This window comes from Chiloscyllium punctatum, chromosome 39 (genome assembly GCF_047496795.1).
Source record: "Chiloscyllium punctatum isolate Juve2018m chromosome 39, sChiPun1.3, whole genome shotgun sequence".
Classification (NCBI taxonomy): domain Eukaryota; kingdom Metazoa; phylum Chordata; class Chondrichthyes; order Orectolobiformes; family Hemiscylliidae; genus Chiloscyllium; species Chiloscyllium punctatum.
Window position 1 is genome coordinate 27088116 of NC_092777.1, and position 19256 is coordinate 27107371.

The following is a 19256-nucleotide window of genomic DNA, read 5'->3' on the forward strand; positions in this document are numbered from 1 at the left end:
CATTAACTCCGGATGAGCAGATGCCTATCTTTCTATCTACCATGACACAAGCCCAGTGAGAAATACTCAAGGAGAGGCTATGCATCTGCATTAACATTTTGGAACCTTTTCTGAATCACTTTTTTGTTCTCGATGAGGAATCTTGAAAGTGAAAATGCTTTATTGTATAAACTCAACCGAACAATTGCTTACAATTGATGGGAACAGAAGATATAATTGGTAGTCTCCTGTCTCATTTTCAACCAGCAGGCTAAACCACCTGAATGTAAATTATTCCTATTAATGTATAAAATCTACTGCTCTGTTAAAGGTAATTCAACATTCTACTTTGGGCTATCATTAGGTCATTTGTTAACCTCACAACTTCAGGTCACCCAAAAACAGTGTTTGAGGACAAAGGTCTATCTGTAATCTGAGATATTCACAATATTTATTTAACATTCATGCCCACTTTCCCTGTATCTTGTTTTCCTGTTTATGTAAACCATACTTTCCTTAGTTTTGTTGAATGTTTTTGTCTTTAGAGGCAATATTTTCCCTGGACTCAACAGTCTTATTTTTCAAGCTGGATTCAGCAACAGTTTAAAAACCCCAAGTTCTCAAAAGCTTTACTTTTGATAAATTAGTTTGAGCTTCATTATTTCAAGATAAGGTTTCTTTAGCAATTAATTATAGTTGCCATAATCCCATTAAACCCAATTAGTTTGAAAAGCTAATACCAATATCTCCTTTGGAAAACCATAAATCATGATTCTAAAAAGTCTCAACAGGGTCTAAGCAATCATACACAGAACTTTTACGAATGGTTATCGGCTGATTCTATTCTCTGACAATTCTAATTGCTGTGATTTCATATTTTCAGCTCCTTATATAATGAGTAAGATTTTCTATCCCATTTCCTTGTGCCACCTAAACTTCATCTGTAGTGGCTTAGGTACTTTGGGAATTATCCCTCAGGCACAAAAGAAAAGACAGGCCAGAGTACATCGAAACATAGGCTATCATTGACCAAATACCAGGAGGTGAGACAGGAAACATACATTTTTCCCTCTGTTGAAATAGGCCATTCTACTAATGATGGGGCAATGCTAATGGAATTCCTTCCAACTCCTGTAAACTGTCAAGTGGCAGGCAGCCCTGGGACTCTTTCTTGTATCCATCCTTTTGAGAAAACAGGCACTTTATAACTGAGGTCACTGGCACCACCCTGACAACAGGGAGGTCCATTGCACTGATTCATAAATGACAGCTTTCTCAGATACTCCTGAGTTTGGCAGAGGTACTCATTTTTTAAAAAAATCTATTAATCATTTTGAGTTAAGTACTGTCGTAGACTGTAAGTGCTACGTAAGGTGTAAGTTACTTTGAACCAAACACAAAAGCATGAATGTTCTTCGGTTTAAGGCACAACATTGTAGAAACCCATCAATTAAAGAGTTAGCCCCTTGGGATGGATAAATAAGTCAAGCTTGGCTGAATTAATGGCTTGATTGAATATGTAAACTTTTTGAGTTTCCCCAAATGAAGAATGTTATATTTAGAAATATATTTTAGAAGTTCATTTGTTGTGGGCTTGTTGGAGTTTAGATTGCAGAAATGTTTAAAGGGAGTTGGGGTAATGCAGTGACCATTTTACAAGTGTTCGCTTTGTTATTCTGTATTGGCATTAGAACATATCAATTAGAAGCAGTGTAGGCCATTTGGCCCCTCAAGCCATCTCAGGATATGAGCAATAGGGAGAAGTTGAATAGGCTAAGGCTGTTTTCCCTTGAGTGTCAGAGACTGAGGAGTGACCTTTATAGAGGTTTATAAAATCACGACGGGGGCATGGATAGGATAAATAGGCAAAGTCTTTTCCCTGGGGTGGGGAATTCCAGAACTAGAGGGCATAGGTTTAGGGTGAGAGGGGAAAGATATAAAAGAGACCTAAGGGGACACTCCTCACATAGTGGGTGTTACATGTATGGAATGAGCTGCCAGAGAAAGTGGTGGAGGCTGGTACAATTACAGCATTTAAAAGGAATCTGGATGGGTATATGAATAGGAAGGGTTTGGATAATGGGCCAGGTGCTGGCAGGTAGGACTAGATTGGGTTGGGATATCTGGTCGGCATGGACTAGTTAGACTGAAGGGTTTGTTTCCGTGCAGTACATCTCTGTGACTCCATGACTCTATGATCATTCAACAAGATCATGGCTGATCTGTTGGTGTTTCAAATTCCACATTCTCATCTATTCCTGTTCACCCTTGATACTTTTGCCCAACAATAATTCATCCATCTTTCATCATTTAGATAAATGATTTGGATGTGAGCATAAGATGTATAGTCAGTAAATTTGCAGATGACACCAAAGTTGGAGGTGTAGTGGACAGCGAAGAAGGTTACCTCAGATTACAACAGGACCTTGATCAGATGGGCCAATGGTCTGAGGAGTGGCAGATGGCGTTTAATTTAGATAAATGCAAAGTGCTGCATTTTGGAAAGGCAAATCTGAGCAGGACTTATACACTGAATAGTAAAGTCCTGGGGAGTGTTGCTGAAAAAACAGACCTTTGGAGTGCAGGTTCATAGCTCCTTGAAAGTAGAGTCGCAGGTGGATATGATACTGATGAGGACGTTTGGTATGCTTTCCTGTTTTGCTCAGAGTATTGAGTACAGGAGTTTAGAAGCCATGCTGAGGCTGTACAGGACATTGGTTAGGCCGCTATTAGAATGTTGCATGCAATTCTGGTCTCCTTCCTATTGGATGGATGTTGTGAAACTTGAAAGGGTTCAGAAAAGATTTACAAGGATGTTGCCAGGGTTGGAGGATTTGTGCTATAAGGAGAGTTTGAATAGGCTGGTGCTGTTTTCCCTGGAGCATCAGAGACTGAGGGGTGACATTATAGAGGTTTATAAAATCATGAGGGGCATGGATAGGATAAAGAGACAAATTCTATTCCCTGGGGTGGGTGAGTCCAGAACTAGAGAGCATAGGTTTAGGGTGAGAGGGGAAAGATATTAAAGAGACCTAAGGGGCAAAATTTTCATGCAGAGAGTGGTACATGTGTGAAATGGGCTGCTAGAGGAAGTGGTAGAGCCTAGTATAATTGCAACATTTAAAAGGCATCTGGGTGGGTATATGAATAAGAAGGGTTAGAGGGATATAGGCCAGGTCCTGGCAACTGGGACTAGATTGGGTTGAGATACCTGGCGTCATAGATAAGTTGCACCAAACAGTCTGTTTCCGTGCTGTACATCTCTATGACTCTTCTCCTCAACCCCATCCCCATGTCCACCAACTTCTGAGGCAGAGAGTTCCAAAGCCACATGATCAACTTGAGAAAAAAAATCCCCTCATCTCCTTCCTCAAGGAGTGTACCTTCATTTTCTGCTGTCTGACTCTGAACGTTTCATTAAAAAGACAAACAAATGAATGTGACAATGAAGTAAGTGTATTGAAATAAAATTATCAGAGGAGGTTGATCATTCTAAATAAAAGTTAAATTTTTTAAAAAAGTAATAAAAATCATTATCCTATGTTATAAGTCTTTTCCAATGCATTTTTAGATTTCCAACACAAGCTTTTCTTTCTGTCTCTGCGGGGAGGATTATATGTGTGTTTGCATTCTGAGTTAATCTTTACATACAAGTCCTCAAACATAGTATAAAGAAGGACCTCCTGCCAAGAAGGATCTTTGATCCTACTCACAATTGAAGTGTAATATTTTAACACACTAACTTCGACTGATATCACTGTTCCTTCAATCTCTGAGTCAAAATCCTGGCACTCCCCTATTCTTAATAGCATGGTGCGGGTGTACCAGTGACTGCAGCAGTTCAAGAAAGCAGCTAAACACCACCTTTTGCGAGGGCAACTGGGGAATGCCGATAAACACTGGCTTTGCCAGAACTGTCCAGATCCCACAAGACAATGGAAATGTAGCAATCTCACTTCATACTCAAATTGCAGCAATTGTGCTTATGTCACCAGAATGCAGAATGAAAACCTGACCTGACATTGGTCATTATGAGACCTGGAAACAACCGTTCTCTTCCACTTCTCCTCAAAGTCAACTTAATACCAATGCTTAACTTTGTGGTGTGAATGCACAATAAATTCTTGTTCAAAACGCTATAAATATTCTTCCAACCACAACCCACTCCCTTGCACTATCTGACCAAGCTATCAATCTGCTTTCATTTGAATGACCAGTAGTTCTGCAGTGTTTATCTGAAGGCTGTACTTTTATAAGTCCTGCTCCTCTAGCTTAGTGTGAAAATTTATGCTTTTTAAAATACAATCTGCTGAAATAGAAATCATAGCTAACATCTAAGATGCAGCCAAGGCAATGGAACAAACTAAGTAAGATTTCCTTAAGTGATCATGCATTTTCCCATTTCAAGTTTGTTTTAATGTAACCCACAATTTTAGTTCAATAAAGTGAATGCATGCCAAGAAATAATTTTTAGGCAGTGGAACAACTGATGAGATTTGCACAGCAAATGTTGATTCACCACTGACCAACAATTGAACCCTCAGATTAGAATTGCTTCCACGCACGAAGTGGTATCTGCAATTTTCATACACTACTTTGAAAGCCAGAGATCAAATTTTTTATTAAGAATGGTGATGAGATAGGGCACTATTTGGACAATTCTGAGGATTGAATAAGGGAATTTAAACATGCCAAAAATATGATGTGTGTTTCAATAGCCCCACCCCAATAGCTCCTATTTGTTTTGCCAGTGAGATATATTGTTTCAGAATTTTGCTTGGATTTTAGAATTTTAATTCTTTATTCAAGATAACTAACCACAAAAAGAAACCATGAGTGTAGCTAAATCAAGAACTATGAGATGAAGAATTGGTTAAGTAAACATCCCATTCTGGTAAACACTTAATTATTTTCACACTTGTTACCAAAGTCCTAACGAAACAGAGTTTCGACTAACATAAGACTGCAACTTGGACAGCGAATCAGCGATCTGTAGAGCTTGATTAACCTACATTTATGGGTGTATTAATTCAGGAATACCAATGAACATTGTGGCAGGAACTGGGTATGTTGGTGTGTATTTCTGGAGATTCTTTCAATGAAGTGAACTAATGTATTAGAAATATTCCTTTCTTGGGCTACAGGTAAAGGCCAGCCCTCTGGGTCATAAATTGATAATGATTTTACCAAGCATTCATCTGCGTTTGACCTACTCTGGAAATCTGGATGCTAACACTGAATGAGGAAAGGGGATAAACAACATTCGTCTGGTGTGATCTCATCGTTCTGTGAACTGAATAGTCGACGAAAGAAACTAAGTACCCTTGTACCAGTGATATAAGACTATGTTCAGACCACCAGCTTGCCCTTTTAGCTGAGCAAGAATTAAAAACTATGTGTAGAAATTTTAAAAGGAAAAGATTTGTTTTATATCTTTCCTATCATGGGATTTTAGCATCATTGGCAAAGCCAGCATTGTTGCCCATCCCTATTTGCCCTTCCTAGATCCTTTGAGAAATAACCCATTGCAATGAGTCTCAATCACGTGTAATCAAAAAGTGTGGTGCTGGAAAAGCACAGCTGCTCAGGCAGCATCCGAGGCACTGGACAGTTGATGTCTCAAGCATAAGCTCTTCATCAGGAATGAGTTGAAACGTCGACTCTCCAGCTCCTCAGATGTTGCCTGACTGGCTGTTCTTTTCAAATACCACACTTTTTGACTCTGATCTCCAACATCTGCAGTGCTCGCTTTCTCCTCCCTGAATCACGTGTAGGCCAGACCAGTCAAGTATGGCCGTTTTCCTTCACTAAAGAGCTGAATTAATTTGTTTTTATTTAAAGACAATCCACAGTTTTCTTACGGTCACAAGTACTGGGACTGGGTTTCAATTCCAAATTTTTATGTAATTTAGTTTTAATCCTAACCACTGGTGTATTTGGAGTAGAACCCATGTCTGCAGAGCCAGTGGATGACAGTCCAATTATATCGCCATTAAAGTACAGTCCCTCTGAATGTCCGTGCTTATCAGGATGCTATTACTGCTTTGTGGGCTCTGCAAATAGTTATTCTTTATTGGAACCTAGCTCCCAGCTACCCTCTGATTTCTCAATTAAACAGTTGACATTTTTATTGGAAGTTTTGACAGTTGGGGTCTTAATTTCATTTGTTCAGTTCTGGGCATGGTAGCTCTGACGACTTTGATGGAAGTAGCCAGTTAAATGCTTTGGCAGATTGACAACGCCACAAGTTTTCTCAAATGAAAAAATGAACCTTTTCAGTATGTTTTTAATATTTTCTATGAAAAGAATTAAATGCAAGTCATCAAATGCAACTGGTAACCTGATGCTCTTTATATCACCAAGCAAAGCACCCGGTTGCGTGGATAGACATGCTAAAACATCACCTTCCTATGATGTTAATCCAAATTCTATGCGAGCAGAATGCTTTGGCCTTTGCAACCACTGTTCTTGAGCTCACATAATGAAGACGAGTAACAACAACTCCTCATTTCATTTAAAGACCACCAATTCCATCACAGCGTTTAATTAGATTAGATTCCCTACAGTGTGCAAACAGGCCCTTTGGCCCAACAAGTCCACACTGACCCTCTGAAGAGTAATCCACCCAGCCCCATTTCCCCTCTGACTAATGCACCTAGCACTATGGGCAATTTAGCATGGCCAATTCACCTGACTTACATATCTTTGGACTGTGGGAGGAAACCGGAGTACCCGGAGAAAACCCACGCAGACACAGGGAGAATGTGCAAACTCCACGTTTGCCCAAGGCTGGAATCGAACATGGGACCCTGGTGCTGTGAGGCAGCAGTGCTAGCCACAGAGCCACTGTGCCACCCTAATTGTTTCATGAATGGTTTGAGTTTTTGCTTTATGCATCTTCACTGCATTTTACTAGTGCATGTAGACTTTATTTTTAAATCTGCAGTTCGGGTTTACCTACATCTACCTGCTCTATGCCATTATGTACATTCACTCCAATAAAGTCCTATCTTATTGATCTCCTTGAAGTTTTTGCCAGTCAATACCCATAAGTTAGTTGTCTGATGCTAAGGACCAACCTTGTCACCCTTCTGATTGTTAATGAGAACTAAGTATACACCTCAAGTAGTGGCCCAACATGAAATGTGTAGAGCTTTGGCACAACATCCAAACATTTGGCAATAAAGTTCAGTATTCTGTTAACTACATGAGCAGCTGCTTCACAAGACCCAGCTCGCTGTTGATTTGATTAGTGTTCCCATATCTTCTCAATCTCTGCCACTCATTGAATAAGCACAGGCCCTTGTTCAGATTGAGGCAGACTGCCATTAAAGTACCAGCTCCCCCAGTGACTAAAATGGTAAACTGTGCTTCTAGTGAGTTCATAATTCCATGTTGAGATCCAGTATTCATACCATTTTCCCATTCTGGCCTTTCCACTAAATCATGTGACCAAAATTAGCAATTTGGGGAAAAAAACACTAATCCATACCTGACTCCCATAATCTATTACAACCGGTGCTCTGGTTTCCTCCACAGTCCAAAGATGTGCAGGTCAGGTGAATTGGCCATGCTAAATTGCCCCATCGTGTTCGGTGCATAGGTCAGAGGGAAATGGGTCTGAGTTGATTACTCTTCAGAGGGTCAGAGTGGACTTGTTGGGCCAAAGGGCCTGTTTCCACACTATAGGGAATCTAATCTAATCATTATTAAAGCACTTAAATAACAGCATTACACTTGTCCAGATCTGTTTTTCCCTTTCAACTGCAAACTGGTTAGCTATTCACAAAATCACTTGCCCATAGCCTTCAGCTAAGATTTGTGACTTTGACCAACAAATTAAAAGTGTTGCTCTTCATCAATTGATAATTGATAAAATGTGGACATTATAGTTCAATGTATAAAAATGACCTGTATCCACAACTAGCCTCTACTTTCAGTCAAATGAAATGTTCATCAGAAAACAAATGTAAAGATAAAATATTTCCAAATGGGATCAGTGTATGGGTATCAGTGAGGGGAGATACATTGAGGATATTTCATCAATACACAGCATTATCAGAGTACCCTGGACATGTGGTTCTCTCTAGGCTGTGTCAGCACCTTCCCCATTTTCACAGCTTCCTTTGGTTCACTTTCAGACCTGAATCCCAACCTCTCTGTCTATTACTGCTTCAAAAATGGGCTTGCATCTTGTTTCACTTCTAGCCTTAATTTCTTAACACCCTTTTCCATTATGTGATTCGAACATGATCACGGTCTAGCATTGTTCTGATCAGACCTTAACTCAATCCACCAATGCTCTTTTCTAACCTTCCAGTTAGTGCTGATTCTATTTAATTGCTTGTCTAAATGTCATTTATTCATTTTTGCTGAAGGATTGTTCTCTTCAAAGATTTTGTTTACATTTCTGTTGTTTTTGTTTAGAAATCTTCTGAGGTAATTAGCTCCTTTTTGAGGTTAGAAGAGCTATTCTGAAACATTGTTCTTTCAATGGAGAGCAAAATCTGAGTCGCTGCTGCAACTATTGGATATGCAACAAACGAAGAGGATCTCATTTTGATTGTGAACACATATCATCCTGCATGAAATGTGGTTGTACATGCTGTTTTCAATCGTGTATATAAACATTTTGCAAAGGTGATGCTCACATCAAATCAAAATTAATGGGTTCAGTCCTGAATATTACCTCTCCATATTTAAACAAATCATTCAGGCTCACAGCATTGGACAGGCAGTACAACATATTAAACTCCTAAATAGTAAAGTTAATGGAGTAAATATCTGAACCTCCTACACCCACAGTTTGTCCCATCTGAAACAGGGGGACTGCAAACAGACTCCAGGGCTGAACAAAGTCTATAAAATGTGGCTTCAGGTGAATTTCAATCAATAAAAACTTATTTTGATGACAAATAAATGGCTTGTTTCATTTTTATTTTAACTTTCGTTAACATTGTATGATATATTTGTTTATACCAGGCCAGCATTTGTTACCCATCCCAACTTGAGTGGCTTCCTAGGCCATTTCAGACTACAGCTAAAAGTCAGCTACATCACTGTGAGTGTGGAGGAACATGTAGGCCAGACTAGGTGAGGACAGAAGATTTCATTGCGATTTTGGAGAAGGTTTGTAGATCAGGTTGTGGATCAGGTGGATGTTTGCTCGCTGAGCTGGTAGCTTTGTTCTCAGACGTTTTGTCACCATGCTAGGTAACCTCTTCAGTAAGTCTCTGCCAAAAAAACTCTGTTCACTAATGCGACTGATCATGAATGAAAAAGTACGCTAGAACGAGTCATCAACGCTAAACAACAGCGGACCAAGACAAAGAGAGGGCTAACCCTACAAGAAAAACTGGCCAAACTTACGCACAGCAATGACATGGACAATTCAGAAGCTCAGATAAAGAACCCGTCAGACAGATCACTCACAGACATGGAAAAAGCCATCCTAGTACGAGGTATGAACTTCAACCACAGGGACGTGGACAAAAAGGACTTCCTAGCAGCGCTGGAATCAACCCTGAAATACAACAGACTTACGGAAGAAACCCAGCAGACCTTCAGACAAGACAGTAGCATCAACACTAAGCAGGAAGAAAAAAAGGAACACTCCCAACACATAGGAAAGAAAAGCCCTGGAAAGACTCAGAAAAGACTGAAATATTGTAATACTACCAGCAGACAAAGGGCACATGACCATCATCCTAAACCGGACACAGTAGATTGAAAAAGCAAACGCATTACTCGCAGATACTGACACCTACCAACAGGTGCTGATAGACCTGACTTCACAGCTAAAACACCATATTACAACAAGCCTAAGGAAATTTCACAAGACAGGTGAAATTAACAGGACTTCCAAAGAATGAAATCTGAAGGATCCAACATGCCCCATTTCTACTGATTGCCAAAGGTACATAAACAAGGCCTACCCCCCCCCCCCAGACCTCTGGTCTCACTTCCCGGTACACCAACACCAACTAGCAAAGGAACTGCAATGCAAACTGAAACAGTTAGTAGTAAACTCAAACCACTCCATCCATTCACCCAGGAATTCCTTAGCACCATCAAATACACCAAGGTAGTGGACGTAGAGGTCATGGTTTCCTTCGACCTGATGGCCCTATTCACATCAATAAACATCACCCAAGCCAAAGAAACACTGGCCTCACTGCTAGCCAAACCAAGGACATGAACACCTGACCTCATCAACTCCATCAGCAAGAACAGCATCCTCAAAATAGTAGACCTGTGCCTCACAACCCACTTCACATTCAACGACAAGACCTACAAACAAATCAATGGGACGCCTATGTGGTTACCAATATCAAGATGCTTAACAGCAGAGGTTAGAACGAACAGCCCTTCCCACGAACCAGCCTAAGCTATGGTCCAATATGTGGATGACACCTTTGTTCATCACGAAACGCAACAAATTCGAAGAAACCCACAAACACATAAACAACATCCTTACTGGTATAAAATTCACCAAAGAGGAAAAGAACAACAACAGACTCCCTTTCCTAGATGTCACAGTAGAATGCAAAGCCAATGGGGAGCTACAGACCACCATTTACAGGAAAGCAACAGACACTGACCAGATATTCAACTACAGGAGCAATCATCCCAACATCCACAGATGGAGCTGCATCAGTCGGCAATCTGCTGATTCCTAAATAACAGACCTAAACAAGAAGATACAGTACGTCCAGAGATGACGACCAGACTACTCTGGCCCCTAGGCATCATGGTGACCCACAAACCTACCACCACACTGAAACCCTTCCTGATGAATTTAAAGGTCACTGTACCAATAACCAGCAGAATGAATGTCACATACAAAATACCCTATAAGGACTGCAACAAACGTTACATTGGGCAGGAAACTAGCCACCAGTTTTTCCAGGATATATTATCCCTAACTAGCCACCAAAAGACATGACCAACTATTACTAGTATCCATATACATAAACGAAGAGGGACACCCGTTCACCTGGGACAATACATCCATCCTGGGTCAGGCTAAACAAAGACACGCATGGGAATTCCTAAAGGCCTGGCATTCAAACTGGAACCCCATTAACAAACATATCAATTTGGACCCCATTTACCAACCTCTCAGAAACAGAACTGGAAGCGATATCACCCACCACAACAAACCAAGACAGATAAGTAGCAAGCAGGACAGAACACCAACACATCACCAGAGGCTCACTGATGATGTGACCTAGCACGGTGATGTAATGTCTGAGAGCAAATCAACCAGCTCTGCGAGCAAACATACAAAGAAGATTTCATTCTCGAAAGGACATTAGGGAACCCAATGGGTTTCATTATAATGACAACTGACAATGGTTAAATGGTCGGCATTAGACTTTTATTTCCAGGTTTAGTTACTTTTCACAATCTTCCATGCTGTAAATTAAACCCATATCTCCAGGACATTTGCCTGGGGCTTAGGAACACCAGTCCAGTGTCACTAACACTACACCAACCACTCCTCTACTTGCCTATATAATTAACAACGTTTTTGTAAAAACTTTTTTTTAAAAATGCAATGTGCGCTCCAGTTTTTCTTCAGTATTGGCATTTGAGTAACAGCTCGCAGTTGTTTTTCAAACAAGATTATAAATATTTTGCAAAGGTGATGCCTTCATAAAAGTAAACCTATTAAGTTTTACAGTAAGAGAGAATCTAACCATCACCCATTGGCATTTAAGGGCATTACCATTACTAAATACCTCACTTATCAACAAACTGAACTGAACTCACTGTACAATACTGTGACTACAAGAGGAGGTCAGAGATTGGGATTCCTGCAATGAGTAACTAATTTCCTGATTCCCCAAAGACTGTTCACCACCATAAAGCACAAGTCAGGAATGGGATGGAATACTCACCATTTGCCTGGATGAGTGCAGCTTTATCAACACTGAAGTAGCTCAACACCATCTAGAACAAAGGAGCCCATGTGATTGGCATCACATCTACAAGCATCTATCCCCCTTCTGCAACTGACACTCAGTAGTAATGTGCGTCATCTACAAGATGCACTGAAGAAATTCTCCAAAGGCTCCTTAGTACTTTTCAACCACTTCCATCTGGAAGGGAAGGGCAGCAGATATATGACAGAACTACCACCTGCAAGATCCCCTCTAAGCCGCACACCATCCTGACTTGCAAATATATCACCATTCTTGGAATTCTGAAACTCCTGTCTCTAAATAGACCACAGCAGTTCAAGGTGGCAGTTCACCACCTCTTTGTAAAGGGCAACTAGGGATGGACAATAAATGCTGGTTGAGCCAGCGATGCTCACATCCTATGAATAAGGTTGCCCTAAAGGTTGGATGGCACAGTGGCACAGTGGTTAGCACTGCTGCCTCACTGTGCCAGAGACCGGGTTCAATTTCCGCCTCAGGCAACTGTCTGTGTGGAGTTTGCACATTCTCCCTGCATCTGCGTGGGTTTCCTCCAGGTGCTCCTGTTTCCTCCCACAGTCCAAAAATGTGCAGGTTAGGTGAATTGGCCATGCTAAATTGCCCTTAGTGTTAGGTGAAGGGGTAAATGTAGGGGAATGGGTCTGAGTGGGTTGCTCTTCGGAGGGTCGATGTGGACTTGTTGGGCCAAAGGGCCTGTTTCCACTGTAAGTAAAATAATCTAATCTAATCTAATCTAACTATGTGGCTACACACATAACAATCAGCCTGCTGACTCCATTCACAGTACTGGCTTCTGGATCTGGAAATCACTGCCACACAGGGAACTCTGAGATCCATACAGAAGAAAAAAAAATGGTAACAATGCCCCTGAACAAATTTTTAAAATGACACTTGAATAAATATGAAAAATGGCTCTGCTTTATTAATTGAGGTTGCTGACTCCTGACCTAGAACAACAGCCAACACAGGAAAACAATACCATCTACACGATGGCTATTCAAGTCACATATACTCTTGACTGGACACATACTGCTATTCCTTTAGTGCCACTCATGTAAGGTCCTGGACCTGCCGACAGCAGTGTGAGAGCTTCTCTAGTGATTGAAGAACCATACTGGACTCAAAATGTTTCCCTCTCCACAGACGCTGTCACACCTGCTGAGTTTCTCCAGCACTTTTTTTTATTTCAGATCTCCAGAACTTTAATATTTTAGTTTTAGTCAAATGAAGAATTAATAAGTTGTCAGCAATCCCCACATCCCATTGATGAAAAAGTGAAAAAAAAACTCTGCAGATCTAGGTTTTAGATTTGACACTGCAAAATAGTACAGGTGCTGAAAAATCTGAACTAAAACCATGAGTGCTACGAGTATCCATTTTAATTTTGAATCTGGTTGCTAAGCCAAGGTTCTTTTTTGGAATCATAGAATCCTTGCAGTGTGGAGGCAGGTCATACGGCCTATCGAATTCACATCAATCCTCCCAAGAGCGACCCTTTCCCTTTAAAGCTGCATTTCCTATGGTTCATCCTACACATCCCTGGATACTAAGGACAATTTAGCATGGCCAATCTGCACTGTGGGAGGAAACCGGGGCACCCAGAGGAAACCCACGTAGACACGGGGAGAATGTGCAAACTCCACACAGACTGTCACCCAAGACAGGAATCGAACCCTGGTCCCTGGCACTGTGAAGACAGCAGTGCTGCCTGAATGTTTGATGAAGGAGCTACAATTAATGTCCTTGTGCTGAGTTAATTTAGAAAATGATACAACTGTCTTGACCACCGAATGGGAGGATATCATTTAAGGTCCGGATCAGGTTCAGCTACAACGTTCTTTCTATGGGCGTTCACTCACAATTACCCAGAAAAATATTTTTCAATTTCTGGAGGTGTTAGAGGAAATGGTTAAGCAATTCTACATCAGCAAAGTGACAGGGAGGGAAAGTTATTATTTTTTTACAAATGGGAAGTTAATCTTAATTCACTATTTTTAAATGGGTTCAGGAAATGCTTTCTTTGATTTACAACAAAACTATGAAAACTGTAATAAGTTCTTCTGCTAGTTTGTGGATTTGATTAACTACATTACAACTGGGCAAAACGATTAAATAATGAAAATGATTCCTTTGAGATTAGTTTGTTTTCATCCATCAGCAAGAGATTGCAGCTTCCATTAGCCATCAATTCTAATCCAGTAGATAAGATTTGAAAACCGATATATCAAAATGTTAAGGATAAAAGCTGGATCAATTCTCGCTTTGCGATTGATCTCATTACAATTTCATGAGGTTTGGTTGGATTCCAGCCTGCGCCTGATATGGCCTGTACAAAGAGTGTAGGATCACAGCAATACCATCAAGGGGATATACCAGTCACATACTGTACAAGAAAAAAGGGCGAGAAAATGAGCAGAAGAATCCCCATAGACTAAATCCTGCACCATTTAAGCAGCCAGTGAGACATAGATGGGGGAGTCAGCAGCAGGATAACTGGCTTATCACTGCACCTGCACAAGGAAATTAACGTGGTGAGGAATGACAGAACTTTTATAAGTCAAGGAAGGAAGGAGAATTCAGCATGGGAGTGGAGAATTTCACCTTTTTTCAGTTGACCAAGCATATTAACCTGCCTGGTCTTATCGCCTTCTATTTGAGATTTCTCACTTAATCTGAAGTAAAATCGTCTTTTTGATGGAGCATCATCACTCTTGTTATCTCAGAATCTGGAGTTGACCTGAATATATTCAAGCAAATGAAGTGAAGAGAAGGAAGCAGCTGCCCTTTGCCTTGCCAAGGCTCAAGATCTTAAGCTTCATCCTCCATTTTTAACAGGGCTGATAAAATATTAAGCTGAAAATAGAAATTTAAAAAAAAAAGGTTTTTGAGCCTCAGGCAATTCCAGGATTAAATCTGATGAAGCACAGGAACTTTGCTCATAAAATTAGTTAACTCTTCTCTTCCCTGTGGCACTGTCACTGTTACCAAGGTGACGAAGATGTGCATGGACACAACTGAGACAGCTGTCTTTTGTTACTTGATACTACAGTGCCAACATGGGGTATTGGACCGGTTTTAGTGTCTATGATAAGACAAACCTCTTCAAACTGCAAACATATGTTTTCATTAACTTTGCTCATTTCAAATTAACATGGTGGAATTCAAAAGTGAAACATATAGATGCTACTTTAAATAAGCAATAATAGGAAATAAAAGCCAATTTACATTTATAAGGCAAGATGCATTTAAGATGCTGTTTTAATAAAACTTGAAATGTGTACATGTTTCCCTCTTTGTTATTCTTTCTCACATTATAAATTGAGTGACAATGTTGCCCTGAGTACCATTCAGCCTCTCCCACATCATTGATCTCGGCAGGATAATCTTTTTTGAGGGTGGGGGTGCTGTTTCCATATGAAGATACTCAACAAATCTACATCAAAAAAATTCAAAGAGAAAGCTCTCACCAAATTCCAACAAAAACTTTAAAGTGCAAACTCTAAATTTTAATTCTGTTATGGTATTGCAACACCTTGGTGAAGATTTCACAGTATTAACTGTTTAATTTCACTCGTCGAACTGTTGAACTGATTCAAGCTAAAAGAATATCTGTTATTTTGCATTCTGTCCATTGTTCAAAGGTCCATGCTTGTCTCCATCCACTGAGGGATGAGCAGAAATTTCCTCCAACTAATTGTTGGGAGCACCGAAGCCATTGTTTATGGCTTCTGTCACAAACTCTATTCACCAACCACCAACTCCACCCTCTTCTTGATAACTGAGTAGGGCTGAATCAGATTATTTGTATGTGTGGGGTCATGTCTGAGCGAAAGATGCATTTCCACCTATATATTTACACATCAATAAGGTCCATCACTATGGGAGATGGTGGTGCAATAGTAATGTTGTGTAATCCAGAAACGCAGGGCAAATGACAAAATCTGGACTCTATGAAAATCGGCAATTAAAAACAGGCCGAATGTTAGCCATGTAACCAGTGTCAATTGTCAAAAAGCCCATCTCCTTCATGAATTCCCTTTAGTGAAGGAAATCTGCCAGCCGACCTGCTCTAGCCTATGTGTGACTCCAATTACACAGCCACGTGGCAACTTCTCAAATGCCTTCTGGGTAATTAGAGTTGGGCAATAAATGGTGGTCTACCTAGTAACACCCACATCCCATGAATTCAGTTTTTTTAACAAGACTGATGATGTTCATGTCCCTCACCATTTTCTGACTCCCTCCCTGTGTCAGCTAATCTGCTAGCGTAACCCTGACATTTATTACTTCCAAACCTGATTGTTCCATTGCATTGCTCACACGTTTATTCTCTATAAACTCAAGGCCACCTAAAACTCTTCAAACTGTACCTTAATTCATGTTAGGGGCAAAAAGTTTGATTTCGTAGAATCCCTACAGTGTGGGAACATGCAATTTGGCCCAACAAGTCCACACTGGCCCTCTGAAGAGCCACCCACAAAGACCCATTCCCCTACACTATTACTCTACATTCATTCCTAACTAATGCCCCTAACCTATACATCCCTGAACACTATGGGCAATTTAGCATGGCCAATTCACTTAACTTGCACATCTCTGGATTGTGGGAGGAAACTGGAGCGTCCAGAAGAAATCCACGCAGACACGAGGAAAATGTGCAAACGGCACATAGACAGTCGCCCGAGGCTGGAATTAAACCAGGTCCCTGGTGCTTTGAGGCAGCAGTGCTAACCATCTTTCCTGGACATGGTGAATTTGAATGTAGAAAGGCAACTTGCCTCAGCAAGATGGTGACATACCCAAAACCCTTCACCATCTCACATCCACCATTAAAAATTTTAAGAGCTGGTAGATCCACAGTCAACCATCCGCCATTGCCTCCAACTGCACCACTTGAATGACCAATTAAGTACCACTTAAGGGTCTCAGTTTCATGCCACTGAACTTGTCATCAATATCAAGGAGGTTCACTTGGAAAAGCACCAAAAATATCAAGAAACCTCATGGGGAACACTTAGAGATAAGGCACAAACCTCCCTGTATCCTGTCTACTCCTGTCTACACAACCCTCCCTGTACCCTGTCTACCCTGTCTACACAACCCTCCCTCTAACCTGCCTATTCCTGTTTACACAACCTTTGCTGTAGCCTGTCTACTCCTGTTTACACAGCTTTCCCTGTACCCTGTTTACACAATTCTCCCTGTACCCTGTCTACTCCTGTTTACAGAACTCTCCCTGTACCCTGTCTAGACATGTCTACACAACCCTCCCTGTACCCTGTCAACCTGTGTCTACACAAACCACCCTGTACCCTGCCGACATAACCTTCCCCCCCCCCCCCCCCCCCCGTACCCTGTCTACTCCTGTTTACACAACTCTCCCTGTACCCTGTCTACCCCTGTTTGCACAACCCACCCTGTATCCTGTCTACTCCTGACCACATAACCCTCCCTGTACCCTGTCAACTCCTGTCTACATAACCTTCCCTGTATACTGTCTTCCCATGTCTACACAACCAGGCCTACACCCTTTCTACTCTACCCTCCCTGTACCCTATCTATATCTGTCTACGCAATCTTCCCTGCACCCTGTCTACACCTATCTACATAACCCTCCCTATAACCTGTCTACCCTGTCTACCTAACCCTCCCTGTACCCTGTCTACCCCTACCAACATAATCTTCCCTGTACGCTATCTACCCAAGTCGACATAATCCAGCATGCAGTCTTTCTACTCAACCCTCCCTATACTCTGTCTCATCCTGTCTACTCAACCCTCCCTGTACCCTGTCTACCTATCTCTACAAAACCCTCCCTGTACCCTGTTTACCTATGTCGACACAACCCATCCTGCACCATTTCTACATAACCCTTCCTGTTTCCTGTCTACCCCTGTCTACACAACCCACCCTATACCCTGTCTACTCCTCTCTATGCAACACTCCCTGCAGCCTGACTACTATCATCTACCTATGTTTACACGACCCTCTCTGCACCATCTACACAACCCACCCTGCACCTTTTCTACATAACCCTTCCTGTATCCTGTTTATCCGTCTTCACAACCCACCCTGTACCCTGTCTACCCCTGTCTACGCAACACTCCCTGCACCCTGTCGACACCTGTCTACACACCCCTCCTTGTATCCTGCCTACACAATTCTCCATGTACCCTTTCTACATAACCCTTCCTGTATCCTGTTTATCCCTGTCTACACAACCCACCCTATACCCTGTTTACCCCTGTCTACACAACTCTCCCTGCACCCTGTTTACACATTGCTCCCTGTACCCTGTCTACACAATCCTCCATGGACCCTGTCTATCCCTGTTTGCATAACCCTCCCTGTACCCTGTCTAGCCCTGTCTACACAACCCTCCTTGTGCCCTGTCTACTCCTATCTACATGGCCCTCCCTGTACCCTACCTACTCCTGTCTACACAGCCCTCCCTGTACCCAGTCTACCCCTGACTACATAACCCTCCTTGTACCTGTCTACATCTGTCTACACAACCCTCTCTGTGGGTAAAAACAATGACTGCAGATGCTGAAAATCAAATACTGGATTAGTGGTGCTGGAAGAGCACAGCAGTTCAGGCAGCATCCAACGAGCAGCGAAATCAACGTTTCGGGCAAAAGCCCTTCATCAGGAATAAAGGCAGTGAGCCTGAAGCGTGGAGAGATAAGCGAGAGGAGGGTGGGGGTGGGGAGAGAGTAGCATAGAGTACAATGGGTGAGTGGGGGAGGAGATGAAGGTGATAGGTCAAGGAGGAGAGGGTGGAGTGAATAGGTGGAAAAGAAGATAGGCAGGTCGGACAAGTCAAGGAGACAGTAACTGAGCTGCAAGTTTGAAACTAGGATGAGGTGGGGGAAGGGGAAATGAGGAAGCTGTTGAAGTCCACATTGATGCCCTGGGGTTGAAGTGTTCCGAGGCGGAAGATGAGGCGTTCTTCCTCCAGGCGTCTGGTGGTGAGGGAGCGGCGGTGAAGGAGGCCCAGGACCTCCATGTCCTCGGCAGAGTGGGAGGGGGAGTTGAAATGTTGGGCCACGGGGCGGTTTGGTTGATTGGTGCGGGTGTCTCGGAGATGTTCCCTAAAGCGCTCTGCTAGGAGGCGCCCAGTCTCCCCAATGTAGAGGAGACCACATCGGGAGCAACGGATACAATAAATGATATTGGTGAATGTGCAGGTGAAACTTTGATGGATGTGGAAGGCTCCTTTAGGGCCTTGGATAGAGGTGAGGGAGGAGGTGTGGGCACAGGTTTTACAGTTCCTGTGGTGGCAGGGGAAAGTGCCAGAATGGGAGGGTGGGTCGTAGGGGGGTGTGGACC

At 42.0% G+C, this 19256-nt stretch overlaps 1 protein-coding gene across 1 annotated transcript in view; it reads right to left on the reverse strand.

Moving 5' to 3' along the window:
- The window catches only part of LOC140463891 (heparan sulfate glucosamine 3-O-sulfotransferase 3A1-like), a 160481-nt gene that overhangs the window by 87996 nt on the left and 53229 nt on the right, over positions 1 to 19256 (reverse strand). The window lies entirely within an intron of this gene.